The sequence below is a fragment of the Rhea americana genome, unplaced genomic scaffold (genome assembly GCF_003343005.1).
Source record: "Rhea americana isolate MKP2758 unplaced genomic scaffold, rheAme1 scaffold_44, whole genome shotgun sequence".
Lineage (NCBI taxonomy): Eukaryota > Metazoa > Chordata > Aves > Rheiformes > Rheidae > Rhea > Rhea americana.
In genome coordinates this window covers 6,112,925-6,125,806 of record NW_028186579.1, presented here as the reverse complement: position 1 = coordinate 6,125,806, position 12,882 = coordinate 6,112,925, and the positions used below count along the sequence as shown (strand labels likewise).

General features: G+C 43.7%; 1 protein-coding gene across 1 annotated transcript in view; it reads right to left on the bottom strand.

Moving 5' to 3' along the window:
* The window catches only part of LOC146589708 (uncharacterized), a 42,295-nt gene that overhangs the window by 7,907 nt on the left and 21,506 nt on the right, over positions 1-12,882 (bottom strand). The gene's annotated exons all lie outside the window — the stretch shown is intronic.

The window sequence follows — 12,882 nt, the reverse complement described above, 5'->3', positions numbered from 1 at the left end:
AAAAAAAAACACAAACAAGGCCAAAAACCAGTACACCAGGGACTTGTCTGGGATCACAAACTCAGCAGACTGTGAAGAATAAAAACCACAACAAAATAACTTCTGTGGTCACAAAATCCCCTCCAACATGGTGGCATTAGTCACCTGATCTTACACACTACCAAGAGGGGCTAAGCTATCACTGTTGAGGAGAAATGATTAAGTATCTATGGTGAACATGGTGTGTGTGTGTGGGGGGAAGACTACAAGACTATAGAACAAATTTATTGATTCACAGGTTGGTCTTAACCTTAGGAACAGCAAGTCTTCCTATTAGGGACTGCTCTGTAAATGACAGCAAGCCAGATGAATCTCAAACCAGAAAGATGAACAGGTGATGGTAACAGAGCAGCACCAGGCTGCTGAGTCTGGTAGATGTCTGCTATGGAAGAGTGAGCCAAAGCCTGCTCAGGAAGGCCTGCCATCTGGCCAAGCATCTGGATTCCCACTGTTCAAGGCCCAGAGAGCAGACAACATTATTCAGTTTACAGGCTGGTTTTTGGAGCACTCTAAGGATGACACTAAAAGCACAGCTAATGCAAACACAGTACCTGCTTACACATTTACAGTCTAAGCAAACAGATTTTGTGCTCATCTGTAGATGACTGGCTTCGTACTGCTCCTGGGTCATCCTTGTGGCACAAAGTTTGTTGATATGCTCTGGTTACATACAGAAGTTTTGTTTCCCTAGGTACAGATGAAATGGGTCAGATTCACCCTGACACTTTTGCTGCTAGCCCTTTGATTTGAATTTGGGGACAAGGGAATCGAACACACTATACGGAGAGTGTCTGGCTCAGGAGCCACTTCCCCTGCTGGTCTGGCAGAGTCTTAGTCTGCCGATCTGCAGGGTACATCAGATGGTTCATCTATTCACCCCTCGCCAATCCAAATCCCTTGCTGAGTTTTCTTTGAGGCCTGAAAAATGCAAAACTCCATTTGTGCAGGAAACAGATCTGACTGAAAACTTCAGCAGCTGTGGAATAATAAAATTATAGAGGGGCAGAATTCATTAATTCCTCTCACTCATCTGCATATGACAAAGTTTCTAGAGTTAAAATGCTGGCCTAGCCCCTCCTGTTCACTAGAGCTTAGCAAATGGAGGAGTGTGAAGGGACAGGAGGTTCTAGTTTCACAGCTGGCAGGCATGGTAGAGGCTCCTGAGAAAAAGCTTACAAGGCTTTTAATTCAGAATTGCCAATGTGACTGTTTCCTCCTTTGATTCCTGGTCTTCGCTCCAAAGCTCTCCACAGGGAATGTCCAGTCTAGTCTAACATATCATCTGATGTCTCTACAGTTTGTCTCACTTTCACAGTCCCAGCCTGTGACCATTAGCTGAAGTCTTGGCTTGGATATGACTACAAACCCCTCCCTCTCTACTGATTTTTGCCCTTGGCAGAGTTAGGATAGAAGGCATTCTGCCTCCTACACCATTATCCTGTTCCTTTCAGAGCATTGCTGCAGCACGTAGGAGACAGTGCTGCTGAGGGCTGATCGCCTCTGCAAGACTCAAAACAAGCAGCCCCGGTCAGCTCTGCTTGTTTGCTGTTCAAACACTGTGCCCTGAGCACACCAAGAAGGGGTTAAAACATTAGTACAATTCAGGCAATAGAATAAACAGTTTCTTTAAGCAGAAAGGCATAGAGAAGGCTCTGAAAGTCACATAGCTCTGCACCAAGGGGAAGAAGAAAAAAAGTAGTAACAAGTACAGACTCTTGTAAACTGTGATGTTTGGGACACAAGGTGGAACACGATTCACAGACAGCTGCTGCAAACCCAAAGCACACAGGCACTATCAAAGTGTATCCCAAGCTCCTTTAACACCATTCCCTGCTAACTTAGAACACTTCCAGATGCTAGAAAGAATATATAGTTTCACTGACCAGTCAACAGGGTCTCAGGCATACTAAACAAACAGGGAACAGCCTGGAAATCTGGGACATCAGGTTTCCTGAAGAGTCCTACACACTCACACAGGTTCTCTCCAGCAGAAGAAAGTATAGTTGTAGCAAAAGAAAAAACAGCCCGAAATTGTTTCAAGTCTCTAAGTTAATTTCTTCTTGTTTTAGAGTCAACCTGAATGTTTTAAATGGTGATGTCAAGTATTTGTGATTAACAAGGTAAGTTCTCAGGCCTGATTGTCTGCCTGTCAGCCCAAAAACCTGCCCTTAAAGGTATAGCCAGCAAAAGAGACTTCTCAGGAAGTATCTATATATCTCTATCTATCTCTAACCATCCACAGAAAATGCCCAACGGAGAGCAATGGGTTTGTCTGGGGAGAACCTGGAGTATGCATATGTTCAGTTGATTCTTAGCCAGAGGGCTGGTCTCAGTGGGGCTTCTCAAAACAGCAGCAACATGGTACACCCATTGCACTAAACCATGGAACGGATTTTTCAATGGCATGGAAGGCAAGCATAGCCTGTTTTTCAGAATGAAAACCTCAAGAAGGTGACTCTGAATGGCCTCCTGTCCTCACTCCAGTAGAGTGTAGTAAAGATCTTACTCCTTCGGAACCTTTCCCTTGGGTTCAGTCACTGTTGCTGGAGGTACCTGCAAAGGCAGTTTTAAACTGAAAATACACAAGGTCACATCTTCATATGAAAACCTTGATTTGTGAATAGTGGAGTAACTTTGAAGAAGCAAAATGCAGACTGACTGCAAAAACTGCTCTGGGAAGCCAAAACAAGCTTGTCTAAAACAAACAGACATACAAACATACTGAGCCATGGGGCTTCCTCAGGCTCCATGAAGCCTGAATACACAGTAAAGTCCCACTCCTTCCCCTGCCTCTCCAACACACATGTGCACATCATGTCTGCGCAGCCCTGCAGTGTATTTCAGAATCTTCTGCTTTCACATGACTATGCTTATTTGTGAGAGATTGTATTTGTTTGCACAGGCACATGAAAATAATTTTACATAAATGCTGTATTATACGCTGCATTATAAGTTACAGGCCAGATGATGATCAGAGACTAGACAGACTATTTTTTGTCCTCATGTAAGTACCCAGGAGGTGGAAATAACAGAGTATCAAAAATCTCAGAAAGAAATGATGAAATAACCTAACTGTTCCCAAAAATCTTCATCCTGCAACCTACTTGTCCCCCTGTTTCTTTCCCCCTCTTGAACCTCACAAACACGTGAGTGAGGAGGGAGCACAATGAAGTGGCTGGCTGGCTAATAGGATAAAGGCCTCTTACTCCAGGGAGCTAATCCATTTATATACCATGTAATTAACTACCACTCTCGGAGAACATTCTCCCGTGCCTGTGACCTGCACCAGGCCCCAGTGCAACACTGCCTGCCCACACCTGCCTCATGGCATTGAGAGGGTTGGCCTAGGCCAGTACCAAGGTGAGCAGCTTGCAAGGATTTCTGATTCCCCAGCTCCTGCCTGGTGCTTTGTCTTCCTCCTATGTAGATATACAGCTCCCTTCAGCACAGCTGATGAGCACTCCTAGCTTTTGATATATTTTTGCATGCTCTTTAAGTCCTCATGACTGCACATGGCCCAAGACGACACAGAAGCTGGTCCAGGAAAGTCTACACGACATGAGGAGCAACAAAATCAGTTCAGTAAGCAGTACTTTGTCCTGGACATTTCAATGCACTCAGTTTCAGCATCTCCATTTGTCTGTGAGTGCCAGCACTGGAGGCACATCACTCCTGCTAACATTTCAAACCTCCCCACACAGGTGCAGCAATGTGTCTGCTCAGAGCCACAGGCAGGCCACTACACTTCCCAACAGGCAGTGGAAGGGTAACCTTTAGAGCTGAGAGTTTGATAATAAAAGCAAGAATTTATATCACATTTATATGAGTAGCTTYGAGGGTGTTTGAGTGACTTGAGTGCTTGCATCTGGAATGCAAATGAACCTTTTTTTTCTTTTATACTGTGGACCAAGCAACATAGGCAAGTTTCAAAGTTGCAGCAGTAGTTACTGCTGCTTTCTACTTCTAACCCTAGCAGCAGCTCCACTGCGAGATAACCATCTGATTTTTTCAGCTTCTTGTGGTTTACTGTTTCATTCATCTCTCAGGTCTTTCCATAAGATATTTAGCCTAATTGCCCATAGTACAAGCAGCTGCAAAATGCAAAGAGGAAAAACCAGCACACCAAAAAATGCCTTTCACACTTTTCATTAGTCACTGGAGACCTGGAAAAAAAAATTAGGAATACGATGAAAGAAGAGACACAAGAATACTAAAAAGATGCAGTACCAGGAGTACCTCCGTCTGCTTCAACTGCATTTCCCAAAAGCATCACTTTCATTGCGCACAATTACACTCAGTCCTCTAAAAACACTTTAAGAGAGCTGGTCATGTGATTCAACAGGAAGTTATATTAAGTTGAAAACAACAAGCTGAGAGTTTTATTTTATAACACAGTAAATTCAGACCTATTATGAAAATATACATATCACAAAGTCACTGTGTTATTTCAATCAGTGTTCTGAACAAAACACTGCAGCTTAGGTTTTTCAGACTTACCTTAATATATGCTTAATATATAGCCTTATCATCTAGGCAGGTATACCATGTTCTTGCATGAGGCTTGTCTGTCTTTCCTGCACACAGAGCAAACAATAATGGCAACAGACTTTGCTGAATAAACTCAGTTGCATTCCCTGACCGATGGTGGGTTCCCCAGCTTCAAACCACATCACCTACAACATAATTAGTATGGATTTACAGTATTAAGAAAACCATGCATCCGAGTTGCTTTCACTTTAAGATTATCTGTACCTATACTAGCAACAGCACAGATCCACTAGCTTTGCATTTTGAAAAAGAATTTTTGAACTGTTCCTTGTTTCTCAATCTCCTTATCCCCGCACACTGACATGCCAGAGCCTGTGGGAGTTTCTGATGAGCCTGTGAAGCAACATGCAAGCTAGGAAGCTTCTAAATTGTCCAAAGATAGGCGAAAGACATACCTATGTCGTCAAAAACAGGCATGCCTAGAGCAAGACTGCAAAGCAACTTGCAGAGTACTGGACAGGGTTTCATCCTTTGTGTAACAGCTCAGCCTAGTTCCTCCATAATCAAACATACCAAGATAAAATGATAGCTTGTAAGGATATGACAAGATTTTAAAACAATCTTTTCTAATAAAAATAGTTTGTTCTAACATAGACACAGTCACAGGCTTTCAGTTACATAAAGTTCCTAACACTGTAGGAATGAATTTGAAGAACTGAAGATTCTCTAACAATATTTTGCAAGAGCAAGCGAAGTCCAACAGGAGACTAAAAAAAGATCTTTTTCAATGATGAAAAAGGGTAAACTTAATAGGATTCCTTTGAAGTATCATTTGTGTTTTTTAGTTTACCTGTGGCCTTCAAAACATCTATCCTTTTGAAACCTTGCATAAAAAAATACATTTATCATCAAAATTAATTGCAGCCCAACATAAGTTTGTATGTGGGAAGGCAGTTCTGGAGGAGAAAGGCAGAGAGTTTTAGAGGTGAATCTATGTTAGTTTAACCCTGTCTCCATCTACATGAGAAGTGCTGCCTCTATGAGTGCCTCTTCCTGTGAGATGAGCTATGGACTGGTGCCCAAAACTCCCATTGACATCAACAGGCTTAAGGAAAGTAAGAACAGAGCCCAGCAGCACAGTTCTCATGTGAGCCAACAAAGGAGAGGCTATTCAGAGCTAAAGCAGAAAATCAGAGCTAAATCCCAGCCCACACCAAGGACAGCTGTGTTGTTGACAGCCAGGCTGGCTATACTACCAAGCCAAAGCTTTTCCCCAAAACAGCATTTCCTAGAGTGTTTACTCTAATCACAGACTTGAAGGCTCTAGAAACTCAGCCAACTTATGCCCACTGAACAGTAATAGTTGCTGTGTTCTCAAGTCTTTCAGACACACTGTGGGACAAGCTTCCTGGCTGCAGTCTGCAGTGGTGAAACTGGAGCACAAAAGCCCAGCATTAATAGTTAATCTCCACCATCACATGACTACCCTGTTTCTGCTGCTTCCAGACCCACATTACCACCTCCCTTCCTTCCTTCTCACTAGTCAGCATTGCCCCACAGGAAGATCATGGGGTCCAAAACACATCTGTGTCGCCTCTCAAACTCCAGTGCCAAGCAGTGCTGAATAAGGAAGGTGTCCTACTTCAGAGAGATGGTGCTATGCTGTGCAAAGGGAAGGGAAAGAGACAAATGGGCTCTTGCTTTCCTTTTCTTGCTACCATTTTCTTTGTGTAGTGCTTTGACCAAGTCTCTTACGGACTGTTTTTTAAGCACACTCAGCAGCAGACCCTGCTATCTTGTGGGTGCTGATTTCTAGAAGACTGGTAATTTCTGCAAGTGCTTAAGCTGGGAATTCAACACTTCATCATGGCAATGGTGCTAGGGGTTAATAAAAACAATAGCCTAAACCTGTCTCTTCTGCTTATTTCAACTTCTCAGTCTATACAACATAGCCAGAAAGGAGAGAGAGAGAGGGGAAAAAAAAAAAAAAAAAAAAAGACTCCATTCTCACAAACCCTCTGGACTACATGAGGAGTAATGGGAATTGGTTCCAAACAACCACTTATCCTTCTCAAGAAGCTTGCTTCACAGTTCCTCCAAAGAAGTTAACTGTAAGCCTTTCTCCTTCTCAGTGGATGTTACCATAAGCCAAAGATGTACCTTACCAGGCCTGAAAATCAAATCATCCACAGACCAAATACAACATGGACAGCGACAGCATATGGTGAAGCAGTCTGCAAACTCCTTTTCTCCTCAGGCACCCATGAGATATTTGTATCATAATGAGCCACATGCTGAGGGAGGAGTGGGCAGGGAGAGGTATCTGGCCAACCACTCAATCACTTTGGGACCCAACCCAGGCAGTCCTAGTCCACACACAGCAAGAACAAGGGAAGCGAGGACAATGCTTCCCTATTCAAGAAGGCAATGTAGAGAAGGTCTTGACCTTCTCTATTCTCTTCCAAGCAACATCTACTAACTGGGATTGCTGGAAAGCACAAATAGATCACAGCAAAACTACTTGATCTGCCAAGCCCTTGAGGCTACTTGGGCTAAATTCAGAAAAAGAATGTGCCAGCACTATCCTTCTACTCTGTACTGTGTCAAAATAAGAAACAAAACAGCCTTTGGTAACCTTCCACAAAAAGGACACACAACAGGTAACGTGAGAGGCAGAGCAGGGAGAAGCGATGCTAGGGTACAGCCATTTTGCAGCATGGTACCCAGTGTCCATGCTGGGGGCAGCCTTTCACCTCAATTTCAACTCAAATTACATTTAGACCAGCCCTGTCATTGCTGCAGCTTGGGTCTGCAGGCTTTGTTGACTGATGCTCACTGTGGCTTGCTGGCAGCCCACCATAAACCAGTCTCTAATCTCCAATATTGGCAGTGGGCTTTGCTTTCCGCTGTTCAGTAGGATTTAATCTCTGTAGTGCTCTGAGAGAGGTAAAAATGATAAAGAGGTGAAGAGCCAAGCCCTGTCCATTCATGTGTAGAGACTGTGGCAGCTGCTGCAAGATGTCTTCTCTTTTTGCTTGGAGGTACCATGTTCAGGTTCTTCTCAGTAAGGCAACATTGCCTGCCACTTGCTGAGTTAGTGCACCAAGTACCCTGAGATGGCCCATCATGGATTCCCTTGCCCAAATTTGTTCTCTCCAGGCCTACCTACCCCTCAGAGACAAACGAGGGGCTCAGGCCTTACACAATGTCACCAGCATCCCCTAGAACATCTCCCTGAGCCACTTCCCAAGGACACATGCCAATGGTGCCATAGGCCCATTTGATCTCCTCTCCCTGGTCTGCAGCCAAGGAACTGGCTTTAGCTTAATACCTTCTTACCAGGCTTTAGAGCTTTGAGAATAAAGACAGACAGCAGGACTGGGAAGGTAGCCAGGCAGCCTGCCAATCAAAATGATAAGCCTTTGGCTTTAACCTGTCCTTTTGAGAATCTTAAGACAACAATATGGTTCTCTCTCTACCCTTTCCTACCCACTTCTCTCTCCCCCCTCCCACAGATCTATCTTCTTTTCAATAAATATTCTCCCAAACTTCAGCGACATCTGACTTTCCTCATCCTCTTTTTCCTCCTCCAAGCCCTATGGTGCACTCAAAATCATTCTGACTAACTCAGTTTTCAGACTCTTTCAGGATCCAAAGTAACACAATAAGGAGCCAGGTTCAGAGGATCCAGCAGAGATGCCAGCAGCCTAGCTATTGGCTTACGGTTGGAGACAGCCCAGATGGCACTTTGGCTCCATGATACTCCAAACAGCTATATTCACCAACATAGAGACTCCCCAGAAGAGAAGGTGGAATTGCTAAGTACCCAGGGGAAGAAGTATCTCCAGGCAGAAGCATCTATACTCTAACTCATCCATTTCCCCCTCAAACCTTTTTCCCTTTGTATGCATTATAAAGCCAGATCTCAAAGCACTCAGGTTAAACAAGAAAGGGATTAAGGGATAACAGCGTAAGTGTTTGGCCCTAGGAATGCGCTAGCATACTCTGTGTCAGAGCTGACACAAGAGAGGAACATGTGATCAGAAGGGAAGCCTGTTAGCAGCACATCTGAAAGGTAAACATAGTATCAAGAGATGCCAGGGCACAGAAGAGAAATGCCACAGAGTATTAAAGTTGACTTGCAAAGAAACTACTTCTGTACCTCAACAATGTACAGACAATACTCTAACTTCTACTGTGTTGATTTCTGTTGGAAGCTTAGGAGTAGGACTAGTTTGTCCTACCTGCCTTTGGCATTTAGAAGTAGGCAGCAGGTGAACTTTGGCCTTACTGTCACTGAAGCTGCCTCCTTCAGGAAACCAAAGGAAATCATTACCCTTTCTAGGAAGTAGCTGGGCTGAGCTCTAGATGGGTTAACCAGCTCTCTTCTGCTCCAATTCATCCAGCCCTGGCAGCATGCAGGAGCTTCCACTGCAGCATGTCTTTGCACAGAAACCATCTTTCAGATATTAGATAACAGAGAAAGAAATTAAGGGATGCAAAGAAGAGACAAAGATATCTGCTGCCTGACAGAGTCGTAATCACCTCCTTGGAGCAGGGTGAGGTTCCTCCCGCCTTTCCTCGCTACTGAGTCTTTCTACTTCCCAGACGTGGATGTTCTTAAAAGGCACTCCTCCCTCCTTCCCTCCCTCTGTCACTATCAGACTGCAAACGCCTTAATCAGCAAACTAGACATCAGCTGGGGGACACTGAGCCGAAGAGTCTTCACAATACATATCAAACCTAATGAGAATATCTCATCTCCTCCAAAGAGGCAAAGAACAAGATACCTACCTGTATTGTACCCTGTCATCTACTTACATTGTACCTCTCTAGTGTCGCACAGCCTCCTGCCACAGGACTATATCCTTGAAGGCAGGTACATCAGACAGTGTAATAAATCTTTTTCAGCCTCAAATTTTTCCATGCTAGAATTGCCTCACAGCAGCATACCATTTGTTTCTCTGGGTACTTCATTGCCAAATACAGTCATTCTGGAATACCATAGCCCAGGCCAGAGACAGCAATGAAACCACCACCAGCAGTGAGTTTTCCAGCATCCCCTAAGAAGAGGGAGACAAGCTCAGAGGAGCAAACAGATGATTACAATTTTTATTAACTGACAAGGGCTGAATTCAAATTGGAGGCCTAGAGGTGAAAAGGGCTCATGAGCTCCCACTTTATCTGGAGGCTATTTGTCAAGTCCTAGAAAATCAGGCAAGAGCAAAGCCAAGCTGTGCTAAGGAGACAACAATCTCACCCTGGAGTCATCACTACAGCCCAACTCACAAATCATTAGGTGCTGGAAGTTCACACCCCAGAGTACCAGGAGTCATATATTGTCCCTTGGTCACATATGGCAAATGCCCACCATCTGGCTTCTTGCAGCCTCCATACAGCCAGCATAGGCCCAAAGACAGCTTTGAGTGCTGACTGCCCTACCAGGTCCAATTCTACCAATAGGTCTAACTGAAACATCAATATTCAAATATTCAGCAAAAGGTCTGTTGGACCTGATATTATATTTAAGCCCAGATCAGGAGTCACCCTGGTCCAGGACAAAGTAGCAAACAGGTCCACTTTTAGTGTCAAGAAAAGATGACATTCCACTCCATCCATGGTGCACTGATACCATATTCACCCACCAAAAACATACTGCTCACAACAGAAATTCAAATGTTAGCATAGGACGTATTTCCCTCATCTCTAGTAGTTTTTCCCATCCTAGCATTTTAAAACACTAAACAATGCATTAAGCCTCCATTAGATAATATAAGTTTGGTAAGATCTACCCACATACACTGGGAAATCATAGCAGAGGGGTTTCACAACTTGCTCAGAACTACCAAGTGACTTAGGAATATAACTGGGAACATACCTCAGGTACCCAAACTTTTTGCCTTGTACCTTAAGGCCATGATTTCCCTACCAGCCACCTACCCACACTTAAGAGAGGGCAATTTGGATTTCTCATCTGCCACTCCAAAGCAGGTCTCCTTGTATTATGATCTACCCCTCTGCAAACTGCACTCTAAAATCCACCTTTAGCTGCTTGAAAAACCAAAGAACTCCAGCAAGTCCCATTATGGAGTGCAGGAGGATGGATCATTTGCTTCCCTTTTATCTGTTTACACATCATATCAAGAATAATTAGTCCCATCCCCTGGGAAGCAGCTCAGCAGCTCCAAGGAGCCTTTGCAATATCCTGCACTTCCTCATGCTTCAGCTAACCCTAGGATCCCCTGCAGCCTTCAGCTCATGCCATCAAAGCATCTCTCTGCCCTCCTTGACCTGGTGCCCTTGGCACTGCCAAAAAAGCCAGATCCACTCATGTGCACATGGTGGCAGCARCCCCAGTCTTTCTGGAACATGCTCAACCTTCATTAAATAGCAAAGACTGGCAGCAGGGCCTGTGAGTAATTAGATTGCTGTCCAAGGACTGAGATCAAGGGGCAGCTGGGAGAGGACATTCACTGAAGCAATGCACGAGCTGCACGAGCCAGGGCATTTCAGCCCAATTAAGGGAAAGAAAGGAAGAAGTCTTCTAAGCTAATTTTCTGGTCCTTTGGAGGAGTGAAGAAAAGAATGCATTGAATTCTCCCTGCTCAGCCTCACTAGGGAAGAGGATAGGTGGCTGGCCAACCAGCCAGCTAGGGTAGGAAATAAACTTGCCAACTGTACAAACTCATGGCTGTAGCACAAAAGGACAACATCACACTGCCTTGTGAAGCTGGAAAGGCATGGTCTGGCATCTAACCAGACTGGGACTTTTAAGCCTGCTCCTGTACAGCCTCTCTTGCTGAGGGAGGTTGAACTGAACAGCCCAGATGACAGAGCCATCCCCATTTATCAACAGGCCAGAGGGTCAGAAACACAGCAATTCCCTGCTCCCTTAAATGCATTCAGACTGCCCCCAATCCACTTCTCTCCCAAATTTACCCACTCCCTTACCAAAAGAGGCACAGGAAGACATTTTGACAGCATATGCCACCAGTCCAAGGCCTTCTTGCAAAAGCTGCCTTGTTTTTTCAACCTTAAGAATTGCTTAAAAGTCCCAATACAGACCATCTCCACACCACAGGAGGTTTTGGTCTTTGGACCAGTTTTCCTTTACCATCCAACACAGACAGGATTTAATGCAATGGCAATGCACTTTACATCTCTTTACCCATTCTTGGACAACACATTCCACATCATGCACCCAGAAGTACCTTCTTATCTCAGAATACATTTGCTCACAACACAAATGAATCTTGCCTTATATTCTCTGTCATCTACTGTCAGCTCCACAGAACTGCAGGAATGGGAAGCAAGGCTCAGGGACAAGAGTAGAGACTGCCGTTTCCATATATCAAGTTTATCAGTTGTATTCTCATAGCCAAGTACATTATAATCACGATAAAAATCACAAAGCAAGAATAGCTTGATGTTCAGAGCCCAAACAGAACCTTGGAGTAGCAACTTAATATTATCATTCCTCATTTGCATTGTATTCATGACTAAAAAACACATAGTGCCAACTGTTGTCCAGACATTTAGCAAGAGATGACCACTTTTGTCGGAGAATGCAGACAGATCAAGAAAGAAATATCCTGGCCCCATTTTATAGATGTGGAACAGAGGTACTGAATATGACTTGTGTAATTTCACAAGGATTCTGCAGCACAAATCAAAACTGAACCAAGATTTCAGATCACTGTTGTAAGAAACAAGATCATTGATTACTTCCGTCATGATTTTTGTAACAGAAACAAGAACAGGTAGCAAGCAAAACCATGCAGAAAGCAAGACTTTCTAGATCAAGCAAGAACTAATCATAAAGCTTCAAGCTTTTACTGGCTGAATATTAACTAAAAAAAAAAACACACACAAGTGACCACAATCCCTGTTACAGAATTCAGGCTGCATCCCGTTTTGTATGCATTTTGTGGAAAGGGGGAGGGAGGAGGTAAAAATTTTAAATCAAAATCATGAGCTGAATTTCCTTTCTTTAAAGTTGAGATTCCAGAAATTATAAGTGTTAATGATATTTGCTATAAAAATGTTATTAAAAAAAAATCGTATTTCAACTGTTCTTGCAAGAACCATTGCCACAATTAAACACAGAAGCATAGCAAGTAGAAGGCCCAGTAAGCAAACCATTCTCTTAAGGTTTTCCAGAAAAACCACAACAGTTTGGAAGTCTTATGCAAAATAGCCTCTAATCCGCTCAATGTCTGCGTTTCTAGCACGCTCCTAAAGACACTGCTGAAAGGGACAGACTTAAGGCAGAGTAGGTAGATACTAATCTGAATTAGAGAATGTACCTGGGCTGAAAGGTAAATTTTTCCATGTACTCTCACACACTCTCAAAAA